The sequence below is a fragment of the Pelophylax lessonae genome (assembly GCF_965119305.1).
Source record: "Pelophylax lessonae genome assembly, chromosome: 1".
Lineage (NCBI taxonomy): Eukaryota > Metazoa > Chordata > Amphibia > Anura > Ranidae > Pelophylax > Pelophylax lessonae.
In genome coordinates this window covers 101,344,206-101,371,632 of record NC_138768.1, presented here as the reverse complement: position 1 = coordinate 101,371,632, position 27,427 = coordinate 101,344,206, and the positions used below count along the sequence as shown (strand labels likewise).

Genomic DNA, 27,427 nt, shown 5'->3' with positions numbered 1-27,427 from the left:
CAATAAAAATGAAAAAATTATTTAAATATCGTGCCTGGGGGGCCTCCTTGATGTGCCTGTAAAGTGGCTCATTTGTGCGATGTATGTAGCCTGCTGCAGCAATATTGGCATTTCTAAAGGAAAAAATGTAATTTAAACTTGCTCTGTAATGTATTGTCGGCTCCCGGCAATACAGATAAAAAACATGAAAAAAACAGCATGTGGCCCCCTTCGGGTCTGCTACAGTATTCAAGGGGAAACCCATCCCAAAATTGAAAAAAAAAATAATGGTGTGGGGTCCCACCAAAAATCCATACCAGACCCTTATCTGAGAAAGCAACCTGGTTGGCCAGGAGGGGGAGGGGGAGCGACTGCCCCCCCCCCCCCTGAACCATACCAGGTCACTTGCCTTCCCAAAGCACCTTTTACCCCTGTTGATAGGGACAAGGGCCTCTTCTTGGACAACCCTGGGCTATGGTTGTCAGGGTCTTTGGGTGGGGGGGCTTATCGGAATCTGGAAGCCCCCTTTAAGGGGCCCCCAGATCCCGTCCCCCCATATGAATAGATATGGGGGACATTGTACCACTACCCATTCACCAAAAAAGTGTACAAAAAAAATAAAGACAAAAGCCAGAATAAAGACAAAATAAAAAATAGTGTCTCCCGATGTAAATCCATAGTAAATCAAATCGCCTGCTGCAGCACCCGATGAATAGAAGAAAAAAAAAAGACGCTCGCGCCTCTTCACACACCTCCCGTGTAATGAGATGTCTAACCACTTTACAACCAGCCACGTAGACCTATGTTGACTGACTTTGAGTGGTTATACCGGGATGATGCCTCTAGCTAGAGGCATCATCCCGGTATCATTTTTAGAGCCAGCGGTGGGTCGGGAGTCACTCGATCGTTACCCCGGCGAGCGGGAGGGGACATCCCCCCCTCCCGCGCCTTCCGCGGCTCTGCCCGGGTCTCCTGTCCCACCGGGAGACCCGAGCACCCAGCCGGCGCGTCCGATGACGTATCCCGGAGGCGGCGTCCATGACGTCACACCCGGGTTACTTGGCTGCTAAAGGCGGCAGTTTTAAAAAGTGTATTCAAAAATGCAGTTTTGGGCGTTTTGAATACATGGAAGTGCAGTGGAGGGGTCGAGGGTCTTTTAGACCCTTGATCCCTCCATAAAGAGTACCTGTCACTGCATATTGCTGTCCCAAGGGATGTTTACATTGCTTGTGACAGCAATAAAAGTGATCAGATTTTTATTTTTTTTTTTAAACCTGTGTTAAAATGTAAAAAAAAAAAATAAATAGGAACAAAATTTTTTTTTAGCTCCCCGTCGCCGTTAGCTCGCACACGAAAGAAAACGTGTACTGAAGTCGCACCGCAAATGAAATTGCTGTTCAAACCACACATGTGATGTATCACCCCGATCGCTAGAGCGTGAGCAATAATTTAAAAAAAAGAGCTACACTCTAACTCTAAACTGGTAATCGTTAAAAAATTTTAAAGCGTTGCCTATGGAGGTTTTTAATTGACCGTAGTTTGTCGCCATTCCATGGGTGTGCACAATTTTAAACCGTAACATGTTGGGTATCTATTTGCTCAGTGTGACATCATCTTTCACAATATACAAAAAAATGGGCTAACTTTACTGTTTATTTTTTTTTAAATGCAGTAAAATGTTATTTTTCGTAATTTTTCCAAAAAAAAAGGCGTTTGAAAGACCAATGCGCAAATACCGCGTGACAAAAAATATTGCAATGACCACCATTTTATTCTCCAGAGTCTTTTCTAAAAAAATATATATAATGTTTGGGGGTTTTAAGTAGTTTTCTAACAAAAAATACTGATTTTAACTTGTAAACAAAAAGTGTCAAAAATAGGCTCGGTCTTAAAGTGGTTAAGCTGTGACTGTTTTATTGGAAAGGGACAGGGACACCACCCGGTGTCCCCGCCCCTTCTGACGTGACATAAGTAATTTATTTACTGCACCAGCGCAGTGCATTATGGGGCCTCTCGTGACATCAGATCCCTATAAAAGAGCTGTCACAGCTCAAACAGCTCATTACGCTGGAGGCGTGTGAAGAGGCATGAGCGTCTTTTTTTTTTTTTTTTCTATTTTCCGGTTGCGGTGGCGGGGACGTGATTGACGATGGATTTACATTTGAGCAACAGAACCCGATGCTGCAAAAAAAAAAAATCACTGCTGACACAGGACACATTAGTACAGGCGACAAAGAAGGGAGAAACTAATATTGCAGCAACAGAACCTGATGCTGCAAAAAAAATCGCTGTTGACGCAGGACACACTAGTACAGGTGACAAAGAAGGGGGAAACTAATAATGCAGCAACAGAATCTGATGCTGCAAAAAAAATAAAAATAATAACTACTGCTGACGCAGAAGGACGCACTAGCGCCTGCAACAAAGAAGGGGGAGAACTAATATTGCAGCAACAGAACCCGATGCTGCAAAAAAATAAAAAATTAAAAAGCAAAAAAAAAATATATATATATACCGGTATATATATCAATGAAATAAAAAGGGTATCAGTGGGGTGACACAGATGTGTTGTATACAATACACTTCAGTGGCCCCACTACAATCACAGCACAGCACTAAACTGACTGAGTAACATAAGAATCAGCCCTACACTACACTGCACTGCTTGATATATACACTGCAGTAACTGATAAATATATATATACTCAACTATCTGCTATATATCCTGCAATAGCTGAAATATGTATATATATATATATATATATATATATATATATATATACTTATATACACTACACTGGCTGATTTATTACTAGATACAACACACAATCCACTAACCACCTAATCTCACTCCTATCTCGCCCCTGGACCATGATTGGTTAAAGGCACCCTGCCTTTGGCCAATCACGCTTCTGACAGAACATTGTGCTGTGATTGGCCAAAGCATACAGGTCATGTGCATGCTTTGGCCAATCATCAGACAATCCGTAATTTATTCACTGCACCAGTGCAGTGCATTATGTGACGCTCATCTGTGGGCGAACTTCCCGCAGAGCGCCCCATTTGTTTGTGTGTTTAGCTCATCTGCTGGTGTTGGTCCAATGTGTTTTATCAATTCCAAAGTCAGCGCAGCCCTCTAGCAGGAAATTCTAGAGCACTTCATAATTCCCTCTGCTGACCAGCTTTATATAGTTGCGGATTTCATTTTTCAGCTGGACTTGGCACCTGCCCACACTGCCAAAACTACCAATATCTGGTTTAATGATCATGGTATCACTGTGCTTGATTGGCCAGCAAACTCACCTGATCTAAACCCATAGAGAATCTGTGGGGTCGTGTCAAGAGAAAGATGAGAGACATCAGACCCAACAATGCAGATGAGCTAAAGGCCATTTTCAAAGCCACTTAGGCTTTTAAAACACCTCAGCAGAGCCACACAGGGCTGTCTTTTCGAATGGGCACGCCCGGCAGTTGCCCGGGGGCCCCACTTGCCAAGGGGCACCACACACAGGGTGGCAATTTACACACCGATCTGCCCCCCCCCCAGGCCAGATTAGTTTACCTGGTGGTCTAGGGCACCCCCCTGTTGTTCCCTGGGAGCGGGCACCGGCTGCTTTGGTGTGGCTCTGAGTCTCCGCTGCACTGGTTGCTAGGAAGGCCAGCCGACTGGCATCTAGCAACCAGTGACATTCTGAGGAGGATCCATCATGCACAGTGGAGGAGGATCCATCATGCACAGTGGAGGAGGATCCTCCTCGTCGGCACGTCCTCCTCTCCTCCGCGCCTAGAAGAATGGGTCCACCAACCTCCTCCCTTCATGTGCTGTGCGGCCGGTGGAAGGTAATCAGGCTGCTTGATTTTTTTTTCTCTCTCTCTCTCCATCGACTGTCTGTGCCATCCTTTTCCTGCCATATACATCCTCTGTGTGCCATCCTCTGTGTATGCCACCCTCTGTGTGCCATCCTCTGTGTGTGCCATCCTCTGTGTGCCATGCACATCCTCTGTGTACCATCCTCTGTGTGCCATGTACATCCTCTGTGTGCCATCCTCTGTGTACCATGTACATCCTCTGTGTGCCACCCTCTGTGTGTCACCCTATGTGTGCCATGTACATCCTCTGCATGCCATCCTCTGTGTGCCATGTACATCCTCTGTGTGCCATCCTCTGTGTGCCATCCTCTGTGGGCCATCCTCTGTGTGCCACCCTCTGTGTGCCACATACATCCTCTGTGTGTCATCCTCTGTGTGCCATGTACATCCTCTGTGTGCCATCCTCTGTGTGCCATTTACATCCTCTGTGTGTCATCCTCTGTGTGCCATCCTCTGTGTGCCATGTACATCCTATGTGTGCCCTCCTCTCTGTGCCATGGACATCTTATGTGTGCCATTCTCTGTGTGCCATCCTATACTTGCCATGTACATCCTCTGTGTGCCATGGACATCCTCTGTGTGCCATTCTGTGTGCCACCCTCTGTGTGCCATGTACATCCTCTGTGTGCCATCCTCTGTGTGTCATGTACATCCTCTGTCTCTGTGCGATCCTATATCTGTCATGTACATCCTCTGTGTGCCATCCTATATCTGTCCTGTACATCCTCTGTGCCATCCCATGCCTGCCATGTACATACTCTGTCTATGCCATCCCATACCTGCCATGTACATCCTCTGTGTCTTCCCATACCTGCCATGTACATCCTCTGTGTACTATCCTATATCTGTCCTGTACATCCTCTGTGTGCCATCCTCTGTGTGCCATCCTATACCTGTCATGTACATCCTCTTGTGTGCCATCCTATACCTCCCATGTACATTCTGTGCCATGTGCCCTCCTGTACCTGTCCTGTAAGTCATCTCACTGTGCCATCCTATCTCTGTTATGTACATCCTCTGTGTGCCATCCTATACCTGTCATGTGCATCCTCTGTGTGCCATCCTATACCTGTCATGTGCATCCTCTGTGTGCCATCCTATACCTGCCATGTACATCCTCTCTGTGCCATCCTATATCTGCCATGTACATCCTCTGTGTGCTTCTCTCTCTCTCTCTCTCTCTCTCTCTCTCGTGTTAATATTTAAACACTGATTTTGTTGGAGGTACCAATAAATACTGTATCGCCTTATCAATAATTTGCATTTTTATTCTCGTGAGTGATTGTGTAGGCAGGACCCCAGTGCACTGCGTTGCCCGGGGGCCTAAAAGGCTCTTAAGATGGCACTGGAGCCACAGGCTGATTGCCTCCTTGCAATGCCGCATTGATGCAGTAATTCATGCAAAAGGAGCCTTAGCCAAGTGTTGAGTGCATACAATACTGTACATTTCTGCATTAAAATCCTTTTTTGTTAATGGTCTTATGTAATATTCTATTTTTCTGAGATACTGAATTTTAGGTTTTCACTAGCTGTAAGCCATAATCATCAAAAATAAAATAAAGAACTGCTTGAAATATATCACTCTGTGTATAACGCATCTATATAAAATATATGAGTTTCACTTTTTTAATTAAATTACTGAAATAAAATAACTTTTTGATGATATTCTAATTTTATGAGGTGTGTGCATGTGTGTGTCTATATCTCTGTTGCACATTGCGGTATATCAGCAAGTGAACATGTTGTTGTCCCTAAAAGATGATGTGGTGAAAGCAGACAAAATAGGCAAGCGTAATGATTTCAGCGACTTTGACAAAAGGCCAAATTATAATGGCTAAACCACTGGTTCAGAGCCTCCCCAAAACTGCAGCTCTTGTGGAATATTCCCGATTTGCAGTGATCAGGATCTACCAACAGTCGTCTAAGGAAGGAAAACCGGCAAACCGGTGACAGGATCATGGACGGCCAGGACTCATTGATGCACGTGGGGAGCGAAGGCGGCTGTTATAGTCTGATCCAACAGAAAAGATAGTGTAGCTAAAATTGCTGAAAAAAAATGAATGCTGCATTGCGGTGTGGTTTGTATGGGGCTGCGAAACCGCAGATTGGTGAGAGTGCCCATGCTGTTCTGTGTCCACAGTCAAAAGCGTCTACAATAGCTGTTGGAATTATACTACGAAGCAAGGGGAAAAGGTGGCTTGGTCTAATTTCAAGAATGGTTTGAGGACCATACCAACAAGTTTGAGGTGTTGACTTGGCCTCCAAATTCTCCAAATCTCAATCCAATTGAGAATCTGTGGTGTGTGCTGAAAAAACAAGTCTGATTTCTGCTACTGATGGATTGGTGCCAGATACCATACCATACCTCTAGAGGTCTAGTGAAGTACGTTTTGAGGGGATCTACTCAATATTAGGTGACTGGTCATGGTGTGTGGTCCTTAAATTATGGCTGATGCCTGATTATATATTACACTGCTCAAAAAAATATATCTATACTGATATGGACTAGGTAATGTGTGAGGAACGAAAGGATGCCACATCGTTTAATGGAAATTTATTTATCAACCTACAGAGGGCTGAATTCAAAGACACCCTGAAAATCAAAGTGAAAAAATGACGCAGCAGGCTAGTCTATTTTCCTGAAATATCATTGCAGCAACTCAAAATGGTACTCAGTAGTTTGAATGCCCCCCCCCCCCCGTCAGCGTGTATGAATGCCTGACATCATTGGGGCACGCTCCATTTGAGATGACGGATGGTGTCCTGGGGTATTTCCTCCCAGATCTGGACTAGGGCATCACTGAGCTCCTGAACAGACTGAGGTGCAACCTGGTTGAGTCAGATGGACCAAAACATAATGTCCCAGAGGTGTTCTATTGGATTTAGGTCAGATGAGCGTGGGGGCCAGTCTATGGTATCAATTACCTTATCCTCTTGGAACTGGCTGCATAGTCTCGCCGCATAAGGCTGGGCATTGTCATGCACCAGGAGGAACCCAGAACCCACTGCACCAGCGTAGGATCTGACAATGGGTCCAAAGATTTCATCCCAATACCTAATGGCAGTCAGGGTACCATTGTCTAGCCTGTTGAGGTCTGTGCCTCCCTCCATGGATATGTCTCCCCAGATCATCACCCACCACCTTCACTAGGTCAGTGGTAAAAACAGGCAGCTCAGCTGCGATTTTACCACCCCCCAGCCTCCCACCAGAATGCTAACATTACAGCCTCACAAGGCTGTACACATACTGTGGCTGCGACGCTTTGCTTCATGGCATCTGTATTTTAACTCTAGCTGCAGAGTTTGACAGGCAGCACCACTTGTCAAACTGGCCCATTTAGAGCAACAAGGCTAAGCACTTGATGGGGTGCATTCCCCCAATGTAAAATTGCCGAATGGGCAATAAAAAAATAAATACAGGAGTCAGGAGGTGGCAGGAGCATATCCTGAATGCCTGTGAGCTGTTTTTCTACTCTGGAAAGCGATGCATAGTGGATTGCTTTTCAGATGGTGGTAGGCACTGCCGTCTGTCTGAAAGCAAAAATGCAGCAGGTGAAAACTCCTGTTCACCTTATTTTAAGTATTAAACATATTGGATCATTGTAATAGCCAGTCAACTAGCATTTTTATAAATTTTGGTCGGCAACAACAGTCTGCATATTTCTCTCAGGTCAGGTTCCTTTTAAAGTTTTTAGCTTGGAATAGAATGGAGAAGGATTAGACCCACTCACTTCCTGTCACAGTGATAACATTTTACCAGACAGGAAGTGCATACTTGAAAACTGTCCCTTCTTTCCCGGGACAGTCCCTGCAAATAGGAGCCTGTCCCAGGTCATTTATATTGTCCCTGGAAGCGCCTGTTAATCAGGCTGCCCGTAAATGTTACGTAGAAGTAGTGCTGCTGAATGGGAGACTTATTCCAACTCTGCTACTGTGGCCTTAAATTTGAAATTCCCTTTTTAATTTCCTGTAATTCTCTCTATATTGAGTAGACTCTATAATCTGATAAGTAGGCGAGATTAATTATGTGGAGTGGGTGGAGCTTCAGGGAAGTGGGTGTGGTAAGTAATTGATAGCTATGCTGCAAAGTGTCCCTGGGAATTTTTTTTATTTTTTTAAATGTTGGCAACTATGGAAGTGAGAGACAATCTCTAAGGCCCCTTTCACACGGGCTTTCCGATCCGGTCCGCCTGTCAGTTTTTTCAGGCGAACCTGATCAGATGCTCCATGCACCCCTATGGAGCCGCAGATGTCAGCGGAGACATGTCCGCTGACACCCGCTGCTATCCGATCCAATCCTGTCCGTGAAATCCAGAGGGATGGAAACCCTACTTTCCATCTGTCTGGAGGATCAGATCGGATAGGATCAGATAAAAACAAACAGGCGGTCTGTTCTCATCCAATCTCCCATAGAGGAGAGCCAGGCTCTAACAGGTCTGTCTCTGCACACACAGTGGAGACGGAGATGTCATCCGCCTGCTCAGCGGGGATTGGCAGATCGATCCCTGCTGAACAAAACAGAGTTTGCTGGGTGGAAAGCCAGTGTGAAAGGACCCTAATACAGACATAGACAGCAATAAAAATCTGCCAGGGGTTGTAGTTTTCCTCTACACAACTAAAAAAGTGTGTTTTTTTCTGTCTGCATTGTTGTTGAAAATTCTTCTTCATTTCCTTTCTGATAAAATTGTTGACACAGTGATAGTCTGGGTTCACACTGATGTGAATAGGTTGTGGCTTTTCCCCGCATCCAATTCACATGACAGGAGAGTGTGACCAGCTCTCAATGGAGCCCAGTTCACACACCCCTGGGGCGGCCGCGAACTGCATTTGGAAAGGATCCTGTGTGACTTGGGCTCCATTTCAAGAGTGAATACAGGCAAAAATTCAGACCTGATTTGCACCTGAAACGGCGAACAGACCCACACTGGAGCCCGAGCATGAACCCGCGGCCGCATCAGTAGAAACCTGGCCTTAGTAATGGGATACCTCTGTGATGGAGCACTGGATAGCAGTAAAAACTCAACAATGCTTCTAATCCTTCCTTGCTCTATTTAGATTTCAATATGTTTATTAATTTTTGTAAGAAAAAAATACACAAAGATACTTACAATTAACAACTGTAGTGGAAGATAACATATAATAATGCTAAACAGTCAACATGGCCGGCAGAGGAGCTTATGGCAGTGGCATACACATCTGGAGAACATCTTGCTGACTGTCTTCATGGACTGGAGCATTGCCATCCGGGCTGGGCCCCATTCCTCCCCCTCCGGCGCCCCCCAGGGGAACACAATGCGCCCCTAGGGGGGAAACGGCCACCCAGTCTCCAGTCCACTGTACTATTGCTAGCATTGGAGATCTTCACCAACAGCATTGGCATAGCAGAGCCACTGACATGTCAAGTATAAACAATGGCGGCAGCAGGCGGCAGCAGAGGGTCAACAATGGCCCTAAGACAATCACGTCTTCATAAATCACTTTGTGGTAGAGAAAGGAAGAGGACATGAAGAAAAGAGAGATGAGAAAAGAAAAGAGAGAAGAGGAAATGGAAAAGGAATAGAAAAGGATAGAGTGAGGAATAGAAGCAGCAAAAGGTTGGTGTCCAGGTCCGCAAAATAGAGGCTCAGGCGACTTGAGTAAGCCGCCTGATCCCGTTATATGGGGGGAGTACCCCTGGGAGCCCGCCTGGTATCTCACCCAGGGGTCCCAGGTCTTCTCAAAGAGGTGCATTTTATCTTGGAGGATGGCCACCCTCCTCTCGTTGATCATGATCCAGTTCAGCTTAGCCTTAAGCACCTCAATCAGTATCACCGGAGATCTCCAGGAACGTGCTATAGCTATTTTAGCTGCTGTGAAAATAAATGTTACCAGGCGTTTGGTATGTTTCGAACCCTTCTCAATAGGTTTACCCAAAAGCGCCTGTAGAGGCGACTTAACCAAGTTGATGTGACTGATGGAATATATAAATTTATATATGCGGATCCAGAACCGTCGGACCTTAGGACAGGTCCACCAGACGTGCAGAACTGTGCCCATTTGGCCACAGCCTCTAAAGCACTGTGGAGAGGCCTCTCGAACCGCTGCAGCCAATCTGACCGGAACCATGTACCACCTCAAGAAAACTTTATAGTTAGCTTCTATCAGAGATGTGTTAATCAAAGATTTTGAGTTTAGCTGTGCCAACGTATTCCACTCAGACTTGTCCAGTTCCTCACCCAAGTCTGCCTCCCAACGTTTTATATAAGGCAATTTAGTTCTGTCATCGTTCAGTATATTGTAAATCAGAGATATGAAGCCTGTCTGTTTATCGATCGTGTTGCAGAGATGCTCCATGGGAGTCAAGGTTGTTAGATCGCAAAGACGTTTCATAGAATTCACATAGTGAGAGATCTGGGTGTAGCGAAAATATTCCCTCACTGGAAGAGAATGTTTTTCTTATAATGTAGCTCTAGGGAGCAGACCCTTCTTATCACAAAGGTCCGCCAACCGGAGAAATCCCTTGTTCGTCCACCACTCAAAAGCAGGAGGACAGAGGCCCGGAAGGAACATCGGATTACCCAACAAGGGAGCTTGGGGGGACTTAAAGCTATGCCATTTTGACAATCTGTCCCATATTCACAAGGACAGGGACAAGGTGGGGCACAGAACCCCAGGACGGTCCCTGGGCCGCAGCCACATCAAGTGATTAATTGGAGTAGTGGGTAAATGGGTGGCTTCAAGCTGCATCCATATCGGGTGTGATCCCTTGGAGTGGAATCAGGTGGGTGAGTTGAGCAGCATAATAATATTTGACCAAATCAGGGACCCCTAGACCTCCTCTTAATTTAGATGTAAACAGGGTTCGCTTGTTCACTCTAGGCATCTTATCTCATATAAATTGCACAAGCTTATTTTGAAACGCTTTAAGATCCGGCATGTTGATTGAGATCGCTAATTGAGTTCGAAATAGATAGAGCAACCGAGGCAAAACATTAATTTTTACCGAATGCAATCTGTCAAACCATGATGGGGGGCTAACTGCTCATCTAGTAAGATCTGCCTGCAAAATTTTGTATAAGGGTAGGTAATTAGATGCGTAGAGCGTGTCCACCAAGGCAGTAAGGTGGATGCCCAGGTACGGCAGCGACTTGTCCTGCCACTTGAAAGGAAAATTAGTTTTAAGGGTGGATACCGTGGCGTCATCCAGTGTCAAATTCAGGGCCTGGGATTTGGAGTGGTTCACACGCAAACCAGAGATTGCGGTGAATGACTCCAACTCCCCAAGCATTTTAGGGACAGAAACCAATGGGGTAGACAAATACAGCAGGATATCATCGGCGAAGAGCGCGCACTTATGCACTCTGTCGCCGCAGGGGATACCCCGAATATTGGCATTCTGGCGTATTTTAATAGCTAATGGTTCCAGGGCTAAGATAAATAGGAGGGGGGACAATGGGCATCCCTGGCGTGTTCCCCTACGAATGGCCATCTACTCTAAGCCATAACCTTTGATAGATAATCTCGCTATAGGTTTCCTGTTTAGGGTTTGTATTAGCGTAAGGAAATTATTCCCGAAGCCATATCTTTCAACTGTCTGCAATAAGTATTCCCAGGGCAAGGAATCAAATGCCTTATGAAGGTCAAGAGACAACAGCGCGCCTCTTCTCTGTCCTCCCCCATCCCAATTTGATTTCAGGGCAGAAATAATGTCGATGGCCCGTCTGGTCTGGTCTGGAGGCTGCCTATGAGGGACTAAGCCCACTTGGTCTGAGTGAATGTAGTTACCTAAGAATTCAGTCTTTTGGCCAGAATTTTTGCCATTATTTTCATATCTAAATTAATTAGAGAGATCGGGCAATAATTTAAGCAGTCCCCATGGTCCTTGTCAGGTTTGGGTATAACGTGCATAAAAGCGTTATTTTCATATTTATGGATGGGAGTACCTGCTCTGATCGGGTTAACCACTTGCCAACCGCCGCACGACTATTTACGTTGGCGGTCAGCCCTTCACAGGCAGAGCGACATAGGGCTATGTCGCTAGCCTGTGAGGGTCTAGGGAGCAAGCGCACGCCGCCGGAGGCGCGCTCCCGCGTGGTCACGGACCCCCCCCGCGCATGTGACCGGCGGACCCCGATGTCCGCCGGTCACTCGCGATCGTCCGTTAGAGCGGGAGAAAGGCAGGCGGCTAATGTAAACAAGCCGCCTGTCATTCTCCCCTGTGTAGGAATGGTGATCATACGGTTCTACTATGTAGGACCGTTGATCACTGTTCCTACACCTCAAGCCACAGCCAATCACAGTAAGAATCACGCCCCTAGGGACACACATAACCCCTCCCTCTCAAAAAAAAGTTAACCCCTTCACTGCCAGTGTAATTTTACAGTAACAGTGCATATGTGTAGCACTGATTACTGTAGAAATGTCACTGGTAACCCCAAAAGTGTCAAAAATGTCAGTCAAGGGTCCGATCTGTCCGCCGCAATGTCGCAGTCCTGCAAAAAAAAATTGCAGATTGCTGCCATTACGCGTTAAAAAATGAAAAACAACAAAAATGACAAAAATCTTTACCTTTGTTAGTAAATGCGATAATTTTTGCGCAAATCAATCAAAATACGCTTTTTGCGATTTTTTTTACCAAACATATAGTTAAAAAAAAAAAAATTGTCCCAAAATGTTAAAACATTTTGATTTTTACTTTTTTTTGTTGGGTAATTTCATATAAAAAAATTTGAAAAATATTGTTATTTTTGCAAAATTGACGCTGTTTTTTTGTTTATAGCGCAAAAAGTAAAAATTGCACAGGTGATCAAATACCACCAAAAGAAAGCTCTGTTTGTGGGAAAAAAAGGACATCAAATACGTTTAGGTACAGCGTCGCACGACCGCACAATTGTCCGTTAAAGTCACGCAGTGCCGAATCGCAAAATAGGCCCTGGTCAGGAAGGGGGTAAAATCTTCCGGCGCTTAAGTGGTTAAAATATGAGCAAAAGTGGGGGCGAGAGTCTCCTTAAACTTCTTATAGTAATGAAACCATCCAGGCCCAGGACTTTGGTGGAATTTAGACATTTGATGGCAAACAATTTTTCCGATTCAGAGAATTCTCTATCCATAGTAGCTACATGCGCTGTGGATAGCTGCGGGAGGAGGATATCTCGGAAGAACGCTTCAAATAGTGAGCGTTCGAGAGGTTTCGGTTGGGAGTATAATTTAGTGTAGAAAATATAAAATTTGTTGATTATTAGTTGGGGGTTCTGTGATCTATTACCGTTTCGTAGCCTCAATTTCGGGAGTGCCGGGGAGTATTGTCTCGGAACCAGTTTACAAGCAAGCAATGTATGTGGCTTATCGCCTAATGTATAATAACGATTCCCTGACCACCAGATTGACTTTTCCACCTGTGTATCCAAGCTAAGGTTAAGGGCCATTCTTGCAGAGTCTATTTTGTGTCGTACATCAACGCCTGGATTTCGTTTCTGTTCCAGCAGTAAGTTGCGGAGGTCTGTTTCTTGTCGGGAGATGTCCTGAGCACGTTCTTTTTTTTTCCGGGAGGTTACTTGAATGAGTTTGCTCCGAATCATCGCCTTATGTGCTGCCCAGCGAATCGCTGGGGAGATGTCAGTACTATTATTGTCAAGGAAGTATTGGCGCAGAGTGTCATCCACTTCCTTAAAGACTATAGGGTCATTTAGGAGAGAGGCATTGAGAATCCAGGCTGCGGGTTTTGGCTTTGTCCATAGGTCAGAAACTGTCATAACGACCGGCGAATGGTCCGACCAGGGCGTCACCGTTATCTGGGACTTCAATATAAATGGGAGGAGGGGTGACAGAGTGAGTAAATAATCAAGGTGAGCATACGTTTAGTTGGCGTGAGAATAGTGCATGAAGTCTCTCGTATTGAGGTGATCGTTTCTCCAGCTATGCACTGGGTCGCAAGAATGCAACAGATGTGACAATTTAACTTCCTGTTTGGGGACATGTCTGAGGGAAACATGTAAAGAATTTGATTTATCCAATATTTGGTCTAGCGGGAGATTACCGTCTCCCCCAAAAAGGACATGGCCTGTTGCATGTGGCATTACCACCCGAAGCATGTCCTGAAAGAAAGCCAGTTGTCCTACATTAGGTGCATAGTATGAGATGAATGTGACCTCATATTCGTTTATTTTGCCATTAACTAGCACATATCTGCCTTCTTTATCTTGGATTACACAGGTAGGTGTGAATGGAACACTCTTAGCTATACAAATCGCTACTCCCTTTTTTTTATCGGAATTGTTGGACAGGTAACGTGGGGTATTTAGCGCTTTTTCTAATTCTTTTTAGACAGAGATCTAGGCAGTGATGGGATTAAGTTCGCACTGGTTCCATAGAAATGGTTACTAACTTTCTGCAAGTTCACAGAACCGGCTGAATCCCTCTGCGCGTCTAAGGACGCGCAGTACAATTGAATGTCCCGCGCTCGGACCGCGCAGCCGCAGAGCGGAGCAGTGCGCCCCGACCCGCCCATTCTGTGACAATAGCGAATAAGAATTCGCTATTGTCACACGGATCCTCCTCCTGGCCAATCAGGGAGCGAGTCCTCCCGCTTCCTGATTGGCTGAAAGGCAAACACCGTGCCATTGGACGAGGAGGAGGCGCCGCGGGAGGACTGAGGACTCGGAGATGCGGGGACTGAAGAGAAGCTGCAAGACCGTCCGTGAGGTAAGTGCATGGGTCTCGCGGGGGGATCACTGGCACTCTGCAATGATTGGGGGCAATGCTGTGGCTGGCACTCTGCAATCATTAGGGGCAATGCTGTGGCTGGCACTCTGCAATCATTGGGGGCAATGCTGTGGCTGGCACTCTGCAATCATTGGGGGCAATGCTGTGGCTGGCACTCTGCAATCATTGGGGGCAATGCAGTGGCTGGCACTCTGCAATCATTGGGGGCAATGCTGTGGCTGGCACTCTGCAATCATTAGGGGCAATGCTGTGGCTGGCACTCTGCAATCATTGGGGGCAATGCTGTGGCTGGAACTCTGCAATCATTGGGGGCAATGCTGTTGCTTGCACTCTGCAATCATTGGGGGCAATGCTGTGGCTGGCACTCTGCAATCATTGGGGCAATGCTGTGGCTGGCACTCTGCAATCATTGGGCATTGGGGGCAATGCTGTGGCTGGCACTCTGCAATCATTGGGGGCAATGCTGTGGCTGGCACTCTGCAATGATTGGGGGCAATGCTGTGGCTGGCACTCTGCAATCATTGGGGGCAATGCTGTGGCTGGCACTCTGCAATCATTGGGGGCAATGCTGTGGCTTGCACTCTGCAATCATTAGGGGCAATGCTGTGGATGGCACTCTGCAATGATTGGGGGTAATGCTGTGGCTGGCACTCTGCAATCATTGGGGGCAATGCTGTGGCACTCTGCAATCATTAGGGGTAATGCTGTGGCTGGCACTCTGCAATCATTGGGGGCAATGCTGTGGCTTGCACTCTGCAATCATTAGGGGCAATGCTGTGGCTGGCACTCTGCAATCATTAGGGGCAATGCTGTGGCTGGCACTCTGCAATCATTAGGGGCAATGCTGTGGCTGGCACTCTGCATTCATTAGGGGTAATGCTGTGGCTGGCACTCTGCAATCATTGGGGGCAATGCTGTGGCTTGCACTCTGCAATTATTGGGGGAAATGCTGTGGCTTACACTCTGCAATCATTAGGGGCAATGCTGTGGCTGGCACTCTGCAATCATTGGGCATTGGGGGCAATGCTGTGGCTGGCACTCTGCAATGATTGGGGGCAATGCTTTGGCTGGCACTCTGCATTGATTAGGGGTAATGCTGTGGCTGGCACTCTGCAATCATTAGGGGCAATGCTGTGGCTGGCACTCTGCAATCATTGGGGGCAATGCTGTGGCTGGCACTCTGCAATCATTGGGGGCAATGCTCTGGCTTGCACTCTGCAATCATTGGGGGCATGGGCATTGGGGGCAATGCTTTGGCTGGCACTCTGCAATCATTAGGGGCAATGCTGTGGCTGGCACTCTGCAATCATTGGGGGCAATGCTGTGGCTGGCACTCTGCAATGATTGGGGGCAATGCTGTGGCTGGCATTCTGCAATCATTGGGGGCAATGCTGTGGCTGGCACTCTGCAATCATTTGGGGCAATGCTGTGGCTGGCACTCTGCAATCATTAGGGGCAATGCTGTGGCTGGCACTCTGCAATCATTGGGGGCAATGCTGCGGCTGGCACTCTGCAATCATTGGTGGCAATGCTGTGGCTGGCACTCTGCAATCATTAGGGGCAATGCTGTGGCTGGCACTCTGCAATCATTGGGGGCAATGCTGTGGCTAGCACTCTGCAATCATTAGGGGCAATGCTGTGGCTGGCACTCTGCAATGATTGGGGGCAATGCTGTGGAACTCTGCAATTATTGGGGGCAATGCTGTGGCACTCTGCAATCATTGGGGGTAATGCTGTGGCTGGCACTCTGCAATCATTGGGGGCAATGCTGTGGCTTGCACTCTGCAATAATTAGGGGCAATGCTGTGGCTGGCACTCTGCAATCATTAGGGGCAATGCTGTGGCTGGCACTCTGCAATGATTGGGGGCAATGCTGTGGCTGGCACTCTGCAATCATTGGGCATTGGGGGCAATCCTGTGGCTGGCACTCTGCAATCATTAGGGGCAATGCTGTGGCTGGCACTCTGCAATCATTGGGGGCAATGCTGTGGCTGGCACTCTGCAATCATTGGGGGCAATGCTGTGGCTGGCACTCTGCAATCATTGGGGGCAATGCTGTGGCTGGCACTCTGCAATCATTAGGGGCAATGCTGTGGCTGGCACTCTGCAATCATTGGGGGCAATGCTGTGGCTGGCACTCTGCAATCATTGGGCATTGGGGGCAATGCTGTGGCTGGCACTCTGCAATCATTAGGGGCAATGCTGTTGCTGGCACTCTGCAATCATTAAGGGCAATGCTGTGGCTGGCACTCTGCAACCATTGGGGGCAATGCTATGGCTGGCACTCTGCAATCATTGGGGGCAATGCTGTAGCTGGCACTCTGCAATCATTAAGGGCAATGCTGTGGCTGGCACTCTGCAACCATTGGGGGCAATGCTATGGCTGGCACTCTGCAATCATTGGTGGCAATGCTGTGGCTGGCACTCTGCAATCATTAGGGGCAATGCTGTGGCTGGCACTCTGCAATCATTAGGGGCAATGCTGTGGCTGGCACTCTGCAATGATTGGGGGCAATGCTGTGTAACTCTGCAATGATTGGGGGCAATGCTGTGGCACTCTGCAATCATTAGGGGTAATGCTGTGGCTGGCACTCTGCAATCATTGGGGGCAATGCTGTGGCTTGCACTCCGCAATCATTAGGGGCAATGCTGTGGCTGGCACTATGCAATCATTAGGGGCAATGCTGTGGCTGGCACTCTGCAATCATTGGGGGCAATGCTGTGGCTGGCACTCTGCAATCATTGGGGGTAATGCTGTGGCTGGCACTCTGCAATCATTGGGGGCAATGCTGTGGCTGGCACTCTGCAATCATTGGGCATTGGGGGCAATGCTGTGGCTGGCACTCTGCAATCATTAGGGGCAATGCTGTGGCTGGCACTCTGCAATCATTGGGGGCAATGCTGTGGCTGGCACTCTGCAATCATTGGGGGCAATGCTGTGGCTGGCACTCTGCAATCATTTGATGCAATGCTGTGGCTTGCACTCTGCAATCATTAGGGGCAATGCTGTGGCTGGCACTCTGCAATCATTAGGGGAAATGCTGTGGCTGGCACTCTGCAATCATTAGGGGCAATGCTGTGGCTGGCACTCTGCAATCATTGGGGGCAATGCTGTGGCTTGCACTCTGCAATCATAAGGGGGAATGCTGTGTCTGGCACTCTGCAATCATTGGGCATTGGGGGCAATGCTGTGGCTGGCACTCTGCAATGATTGGGGGCAATGCTGTGGCTGGCACTCTGCAATCATTAGGGGCAATGCTGTGGCTTTCACTCTGCAATCATTAGGGGCAATACTGTGGCTGGCACTCTGCAATCATTGGGGGCAATGCTGTGGCTTGCACTCTGCAATCATTGGGGGCAATGCTGTGGCTGGGACTCTGCAATGATTGGGGGCAATGCTGTGGCTGGCACTCTGCAATCATTGGGCATTGGGGGCAATGCTGTGGCTGGCACTCTGCAATCATTAGGGGCAATGCTGTGGCTGGCACTCTGCAATCATTGGGGGCAATGCTGTGGCTGGCACTCTGCAATCATTGGGGGCAATGATGTGGCTTGCACTCTGCAATCATTGGGGGCAATGCTGTTGCTGGGACTCTGCAAGGATTGGGGGCAATGCTGTGGCTGGCACTCTGCAATCATTGGGCATTGGGGGCAATGCTGTGGCTGGCACTCTGCAATCATTAGGGGCAATGCTGTGGCTGGCACTCTGCAATAATTGGGGGCAATGCTAGGGCTGGCACTCTGCAATCATTGGGGACAATGCTGTGGCTGGCACTCGGCAATCATTGGGGGCAATGCTGTGGCTTGCACCCTGCAATCATTGGGGGCAATGCTGTGGCTGGCACTCTGCAATCATTAGGGGCAATGCTGTGGCTAGGACTCTGCAATGATTGGGGGCAATGCTGTGGCTGGAAATCTGCAATCATTGGGCATTTGGGGCAATGCTGTGGCTGGCATTCTGCAATCAATAGGGGCAATGCTGTGGCTGGGACTCTGAAATCATTGGGGGCAATGCTGTGGCTGGCACTCTGCAATCATTGGGGGCAATGCTGTGGCTGGCACTCTGCAATCATTGGGGGCAGGGCTGTGGCTGGCACTCTGCAATCATTAGGGGCAATGCTGTGGCTGGCACTCTGCAACCATTAGGGGCAATGCTTTGGCTGGCACTCTGCAATCATTGGTGGCAATGCTGTGGCTGGCACTCTGCAATCATTGGTGGCAATGCTGTGGCTGGCACTCTGCAATCATTGGGGACAATGCTGTGGCTGGCACTCTGCAATCATTAGGGGCAATGCTGTGTCTGGCACTCTGCAATCATTGGGGGCAATGCTGTGGCTGGCACTCTGCATCTGCAATCATTGGGGGCAATGCTGTGGCTTGCACTCTGCAATCATTGGGGGGGGCAATGCTGTGGCTGGCACTCTGCAATAATCAGGGGCAATGCTGTGGCTGGCACTCTGCAATCATTGGGGGCAATGCTGTGGCTTGCACTCTGCGATCATTGGGGGCAATGCTGTGGCTGACACTCTGCAATCATGGGGGGCAATGCTGTAGCTGGCACTCTGCAATCATTGGGGGCAATGCTGTGGCTGACACTCTGCAATCATTGGGGGCAATGCTGTGGCTGGCACTCTGCAATCATTAGGGGCAATGCTGTGGCTGGCACTCTGCAATGATTGGGGGCAATGCTGTGGCTGGGACTCTGCAATGATAAGGGGCAATGCTGTGGCTGGCACTCTTCAATCATTAGGGGCAATGCTGTGGCTGGGACTCTGCAATGATTGGGGGCAATGCTGTGGTTGGCACTCTGCAATCATTGGGCATTTGGGGCAATGCTGTGGCTGGCACTCTGCAATCATTAGGGGCAATGCTGTGGCTGGCACTCTGAAATCAATGGGGGCAATGCTGTGGCTGGCACTCTGCAATCATTGGGGGCAATGCTGTGGCTGGCACTCTGCAATCATTGGGGGCAGTGCTGTGGCTGTCACTCTGCAATCATTAGGGGCAATGCTGTGGCTGGCACTCTGCAACCATTAGGGGCAATGCTTTGGCTGGCACTCTGCAATCATTGGTTGCAATGCTGTGGCTGGCACTCTGCAATCATTGGTGGCAATGCTGTGGCTGGCACTCTGCAATCATTGGTGGCAATGCTGTGGCTGGCACTCTGCAATCATTGGGGGCAATGCTGTGGCTGGCACTCTGCAATCATTGGGGGCAATGCTGTGGCTGGCACTCTGCAATCATTAGCGGCAATGCTGTGTCTGGCACTCTACAATCATTGGGGGCAATGCTGTGGCTGGCACTCTGCATCTGCAATCATTGGGGGCAATGCTGTGGCTGGCACTGTGCAATCATTGGGGGGGCAATGCTGTGGCTGGCACTCTGCAATAATCAGGGGCAATGCTGTGGCTGGCACTCTGCAATCATTGGGGGCAATGCTGTGGCTTGCACTCTGCAATCATTGGGGGCAATGCTGTGGCTGGCACTCTGCAATCATTGGGGGCAATGCTGTGGCTGGCACTCTGCAATCATTAGGGGCAATGCTGTGGCTGGCACTCTGCAATCATTAGGGGCAATGCTGTGGCTGGCACTCTGCACTCATTGGGGGCAATGCTGTGGCTTGCACTCTGCAATGATTGGGGGCAATGCTGTGGCTGGCACTCTGCAATCATTGGGCATTGGGGGCAATGCCGTGGCTGGCACTCTGCAATGATTGGGGGCAATGCTGTGGTGGGCACTCTGCAATCATTGGGGGCAATGCTGTGGTGGGCACTCTGCAATCATTGGGGGCAATGCTGTGGCTTGCACTCTGCAATCATTGGGGGCAATGCTGTGGCTGGCACTCTGCAATCATTGGGCATTGGGGGCAATGCTGTGGCTGGCACTCTGCAATCATTGGGGGCAATGCTGTGGCTGGCACTCTGCAATCATTAGGGGCAATGCTGTGGCTTGCACTCTGCAATCATTAGGGGCAATGCTGTGGCTGGCACTCTGCAATCATTAGGGGCAATGCTGTGGCTGGCACTCTGCAATCATTGGGGGCAATGCTGTGGCTTGCACTCTGCAATCATTGGGGGCAATGCTGTGGCTTGCACTCTGCAATCATTGGGGGCAATGCTGTGGCTTGCACTCTGAAATCATTGGGCATTGGGGGCAATGCTGTGGCTTGCACTCTGCAATCATTGGGGGGGGGGGCAATGCTGTGGCTGGCACTCTGCAATAATCAGGGGCAATGCTGTGGCTGGCACTCTGCAATCATTGGGGGCAATGCTGTGGCTTGCACTCTGCGATCATTGGGGGCAATGCTGTGGCTGACACTCTGCAATCATGGGGGGCAATGCTGTAGCTGGCACTCTGCAATCATTGGGGGCAATGCTGTGGCTGACACTCTGCAATCATTGGGGGCAATGCTGTGGCTGGCACTCTGCAATTATTAGGGGCAATGCTGTGGCTGGCACTCTGCAATGATTGGGGGCAATGCTGTGGCTGGGACTCTGCAATGATTAGGGGCAATGCTGTGGCTGGCACTCTGCAATCATTAGGGGCAATGCTGTGGCTGGGACTCTGCAATGATTGTGGGCAATGCTGTGGCTGGCACTCTGCAATCATTGGGCATTTGGGGCAATGCTGTGGCTGGCACTCTGCAATCATTAGGGGCAATGCTGTGGCTGGCACTCTGAAATCAATGGGGGCAATGCTGTGGCTGGCACTCTGCAATCATTGGGGGCAATGCTGTGGCTGGCACTCTGCAATCATTGGGGGCAGTGCTGTGGCTGTCACTCTGCAATCATTAGGGGCAATGCTGTGGCTGGCACTCTGCAACCATTAGGGGCAATGCTTTGGCTGGCACTCTGCAATCATTGGTGGCAATGCTGTGGCTGGCACTCTGCAATCATTGGTGGCAATGCTGTGGCTGGCACTCTGCAATCATTGGGGGCAATGCTGTGGCTGGCACTCTGCAATCATTAGCGGCAATGCTGTGTCTGGCACTCTGCAATCATTGGGGGCAATGCTGTGGCTGGCACTCTGCATCTGCAATCATTGGGGGCAATGCTGTGGCTGGCACTGTGCAATCATTGGGGGGGCAATGATGTGGCTGGCACTCTGCAATAATCAGGGGCAATGCTGTGGCTGGCACTCTGCAATCATTGGGGGCAATGCTGTGGCTTGCACTCTGCAATCATTGGGGGCAATGCTGTGGCTGGCACTCTGCAATCATTGGGGGCAATGCTGTGGCTGGCACTCTGCAATCATTAGGGGCAATGCTGTGGCTGGCACTCTGCAATCATTAGGGGCAATGCTGTGGCTGGCACTCTGCACTCATTGGGGGCAATGCTGTGGCTTGCACTCTGCAATGATTGGGGGCAATGCTGTGGCTGGCACTCTGCAATCATTGGGCATTGGGGGCAATGCCGTGGCTGGCACTCTGCAATGATTGGGGGCAATGCTGTGGCTGGCACTCTGCAATCATTGGGGGCAATGCTGTGGTGGGCACTTTGCAATCATTGGGGGCAATGCTGTGGCTTGCACTCTGCAATCATTGGGGGCAATGCTGTGGCTGGCACTCTGCAATCATTGGGCATTGGGGGCAATGCTGTGGCTGGCACTCTGCAATCATTGGGGGCAATGCTGTGGCTGGCACTCTGCAATCATTAGGGGCAATGCTGTGGCTTGCACTCTGCAATCATTAGGGGCAATGCTGTGGCTGGCACTCTGCAATCATTAGGGGCAATGCTGTGGCTGGCACTCTGCAATCATTGGGGGCAATGCTGTGGCTTGCACTCTGCAATCATTGGGGGCAATGCTGTGGCTTGCACTCTGAAATCATTGGGGGCAATGCTGTGGCTGGCACTCTGCAATCATTGGGCATTGGGGGCAATGCTGTGGCTGGCACTCTGCAATTATTGGGGGCAATGCTGTGGCTGGCACTCTGCAATCATTAGGGGCAATGCTGTGGCTGGTACTCTGCAATCATTGGGGGCAATGCTGTGGCTTGCACTCTGCAATCATTGGGGGCAATGCTGTGGCTGGGACTCTGCAATGATTGGGGGCAATGCTGTGGCTGGCACTCTGCAATCATTGGGCATTTGGGGCAATGCTGTGGCTGGCACTCTGCAATCATTAAGGGCAATGCTGTGGCTGGCACTCTGCAATCATTAGGGGCAATGCTGTGTCTGGCACTCTGCAATCAGTTGGGGCAATGCTGTGGCTGGCACTCTGCATCTGCAATCATTGGGGGCAATGCTGTGGCTGGCACTCTGCAATCATTGGGGGGGCAATAGTGTGGCTGGCACTCTGCAATAATCAGGGGCAATGCTGTGGCTGGCACTCTGCAATCATTGGGGGCAATCCTGTGGCTTGCACTCTGCGATCATTGGGGGCAACGCTGTGGCTGGCACTCTGCAATCATGGGGGGCAATGCTGTAGCTGGCACTCTGCAATCATTGGGGGCAATGCTGTGGCTGGCACTCTGAAATCATTGGGGACAATGCTGTGGCTGGCACTCTGCAATCATTAGGGGCAATGCTGTGGCTGGCACTCTGAAATCAATGGGGGCAATGCTGTGGCTGGCACTCTGCAATCATTGGGGGCAATGCTGTGGCTGGCACTCTGCAATCATTGGGGGCAGTGCTGTGGCTGGCACTCTGCAATCATTAGGGGCAATGCTGTGGCTGGCACTCTGCAACCATTAGGGGCAATGCTTTGGCTGGCACTCTGCAATCATTGGTGGCAATGCTGTGGCTGGCACTCTGCAATCATTGGTGGCAATGCTGTGGCTGGCACTCTGCAATCATTGGTGGCAATGCTGTAGCTGGCACTCTGAAATCAATGGGGGCAATGCAGTGGCTGGCACTCTGCAATCATTGGGGGCAATGCTGTGGCTGGCACTCTGCAATCATTGGGGGCAGTGCTGTGGCTGGCACTCTGCAATCATTGGGCATTTGGGGCAATGCTGTGGCTGGCACTCTGCAATCATTAGGGGCAATGCTGTGGCTGGCACTCTGAAATCAATGGGGGCAATGCTGTGGCTGGCACTCTGCAATCATTGGGGGCAATGCTGTGGCTGGCACTCTGCAATCATTGGGGGCAATGCTGTGGCTGGCACTCGGCAATCATTGGGGGCAGTGCTGTGGCTGTCACTCTGCAATCATTAGGGGCAATGCTGTGGCTGGCACTCTGCAACCATTAGGGGCAATGCTTTGGCTGGCACTCTGCAATCATTGGTGGCAATGCTGTGGCTGGCACTCTGCAATCATTGGTGGCAATGCTGTGGCTGGCACTCTGCAATCATTGGTGGCAATGCTGTGGCTGGCACTCTGCAATCATTGGGGGCAATGCTGTGGCTGGCACTCTGCAATCATTGGGGGCAATGCTGTGGCTGGCACTCTGCAATCATTAGCGGCAATGCTGTGTCTGGCACTCTGCAATCATTGGGGGCAATGCTGTGGCTGGCACTCTGCATCTGCAATCATTGGGGGCAATGCTGTGGCTGGCACTGTGCAATCATTGGGGGGGCAATGCTGTGGCTGGCACTCTGCAATAATCAGGGGCAATGCTGTGGCTGGCACTCTGCAATCATTGGGGGCAATGCTGTGGCTTGCACTCTGCAATCATTGGGGGCAATGCTGTGGCTGGCACTCTGCAATCATTGGGGGCAATGCTGTGGCTGGCACTCTGCAATCATTAGGGGCAATGCTGTGGCTGGCACTCTGCAATCATTAGGGGCAATGCTGTGGCTGGCACTCTGCACTCATTGGGGGCAATGCTGTGGCTTGCACTCTGCAATGATTGGGGGCAATGCTGTGGCTGGCACTCTGCAATCATTGGGCATTGGGGGCAATGCCGTGGCTGGCACTCTGCAATGATTGGGGGCAATGCTGTGGCTGGCACTCTGCAATCATTGGGGGCAATGCTGTGGTGGGCACTCTGCAATCATTGGGGGCAATGCTGTAGCTTGCACTCTGCAATCATTGGGGGCAATGCTGTGGCTGGCACTCTGCAATCATTGGGCATTGGGGGCAATGCTGTGGCTGGCACTCTGCAATCATTGGGGGCAATGCTGTGGCTGGCACTCTGCAATCATTAGGGGCAATGCTGTGGCTTGCACTCTGCAATCATTAGGGGCAATGCTGTGGCTGGCACTCTGCAATCATTAGGGGCAATGCTGTGGCTGGCACTCTGCAATCATTGGGGGCAATGCTGTGGCTTGCACTCTGCAATCATTGGGGGCAATGCTGTGGCTTGCACTCTGAAATCATTGGGGGCAATGCTGTGGCTGGCACTCTGCAATCATTGGGCATTGGGGGCAATGCTGTGGCTGGCACTCTGCAATTATTGGGGGCAATGCTGTGGCTGGCGCTCTGCAATCATTAGGGGCAATGCTGTGGCTGGCACTCTGCAATCATTGGGGGCAATGCTGTGGCTTGCACTCTGCAATCATTGGGGGCAATGCTGTGGCTGGGACTCTGCAATGATTGGGGGCAATGCTGTGGCTGGCACTCTGCAATCATTGGGCATTTGGGGCAATGCTGTGGCTGGCACTCTGCAATCATTAAGGGCAATGCTGTGGCTGGCACTCTGCAATCATTAGGGGCAATGCTGTGTCTGGCACTCTGCAATCACTTGGGGCAATGCTGTGGCTGGCACTCTGCATCTGCAATCATTGGGGGCAATGCTGTGGCTGGCACTCTGCAATCATTGGGGGGGCAATAGTGTGGCTGGCACTCTGCAATAGTCAGGGGCAATGCTGTGGCTGGCACTCTGCAATCATTGGGGGCAATCCTGTGGCTTGCACTCTGCGATCATTGGGGGCAACGCTGTGGCTGGCACTCTGCAATCATGGGGGGCAATGCTGTAGCTGGCACTCTGCAATCATTGGGGGCAATGCTGTGGCTGGCACTCTGCAATCATTGGGGACAATGCTGTGGCTGGCACTCTGCAATCATTAGGGGCAATGCTGTGGCTGGCACTCTGAAATCAATGGGGGCAATGCTGTGGCTGGCACTCTGCAATCATTGGGGGCAATGCTGTGGTTGGCACTCTGCAATCATTGGGGGCAGTGCTGTGGCTGGCACTCTGCAATCATTAGGGGCAATGCTGTGGCTGGCACTCTGCAACCATTAGGGGCAATGCTTTGGCTGGCACTCTGCAATCATTGGTGGCAATGCTGTGGCTGGCACTCTGCAATCATTGGTGGCAATGCTGTGGCTGGCACTCTGCAATCATTGGTGGCAATGCTGTAGCTGGCACTCTGAAATCAATGGGGGCAATGCAGTGGCTGGCACTCTGCAATCATTGGGGGCAATGCTGTGGCTTGCACTCTGCAATCATTGGGGGCAGTGCTGTGGCTGGCACTCTGCAATCATTGGGCATTTGGGGCAATGCTGTGGCTGGCACTCTGCAATCATTAGGGGCAATGCTGTGGCTGGCACTCTGAAATCAATGGGGGCAATGCTGTGGCTGGCACTCTGCAATCATTGGGGGCAATGCTGTGGCTGGCACTCTGCAATCATTGGGGGCAGTGCTGTGGCTGGCACTCTGCAATCATTAGGGGCAATGCTGTGGCTGGCACTCTGCAATCATTGGTGGCAATGCTGTGGCTGGCACTCTGCAATCATTGGTGGCAATGCTGTGGCTGGCACTCTGCAATCATTGGTGGCAATGCTGTGGCTGGCACTCTGCAATCATTGGGGGCAATGCTGTGGCTGGCACTCTGCATTAATTGGGGGCAATGCTGTGGCTGGCACTCTGCAATCATTAGGGGCAATGCTGTGTCTGGCACTCTGCAATCATTGGGGGCAATGCTGTGGCTGGCACTCTGCATCTGCAATCATTGGGGGCAATGCTGTGGCTGGCACTCTGCAATCATTGGGGGGGGCAATGCTGTGGCTGGCACTCTGCAATAATCAGGGGCAATGCTGTGGCTGGCACTCTGCAATCATTGGGGGCAATGCTGTGGCTTGCACTCTGCGATCATTGGGGGCAATGCTGTGGCTGGCACTCTGCAATCATGGGGGGCAATGCTGTAGCTGGCACTCTGCAATCATTGGGGGCAATGCTGTGGCTGGCACTCTGCAATCATTGGGGGCAATGCTGTGGCTGGCACTCTGCAATCATTAGGGGCAATGCTGTGGCTGGCACTCTGCAATCATTAGGGGCAATGCTGTGGCTGGCACTCTGCACTCATTGGGGGCAATGCTGTGGCTTGCACTCTGCAATCATTGGGGGCAATGCTGTGGCTGGCACTCTGCAATCATTGGGCATTGGGGGCAATGCCGTGGCTGGCACTCTGCAATGATTGGGGGCAATGCTGTGGCTGGCACTCTGCAATCATTGGGGGCAATGCTGTGGTGGGCACTCTGCAATCATTGGGGGCAATGCTGTGGCTTGCACTCTGCAATCATTGGGGGCAATGCTGTGGCTGGCACTCTGCAATCATTGGGCATTGGGGGCAATGCTGTGGGGCTGGCACTCTGCAATCATTGGGGGCAATGCTGTGGCTGGCACTCTGCAATCATTAGGGGCAATGCTGGGGCTGGCACTCTTTAATCATTGGGGGCAATGCTGTGGCTTGCACTCTGCAATCATTAGGGGCAATGCTGTGGCTGGCACTCTGCAATCATTAGGGGCAATGCTGTGGCTGGCACTCTGCAATCATTGGGGGCAATGCTGTGGCTTGCACTCTGCAATCATTGGGGGCAATGCTGTGGCTTGCACTCTGAAATCATTGGGGGCAATGCTGTGGCTGGCACTCTGCAATCATTGGGCATTGGGGGCAATGCTTTCGCTGGCACTCTGCAATTATTGGGGGCAATGCTGTGGCTGAAACTCTGCAATCATTAGGGGCAATGCTGTGGCTGGCACTCTGCAATCATTG

General features: G+C 50.2%; 1 protein-coding gene across 1 annotated transcript in view; it reads right to left on the bottom strand.

Annotated features, from left to right (window-relative positions):
* LOC309560468 (granzyme A-like) overlaps positions 1 to 27,427 on the bottom strand; it is a 178,699-nt gene that overhangs the window by 106,142 nt on the left and 45,130 nt on the right. The gene's annotated exons all lie outside the window — the stretch shown is intronic.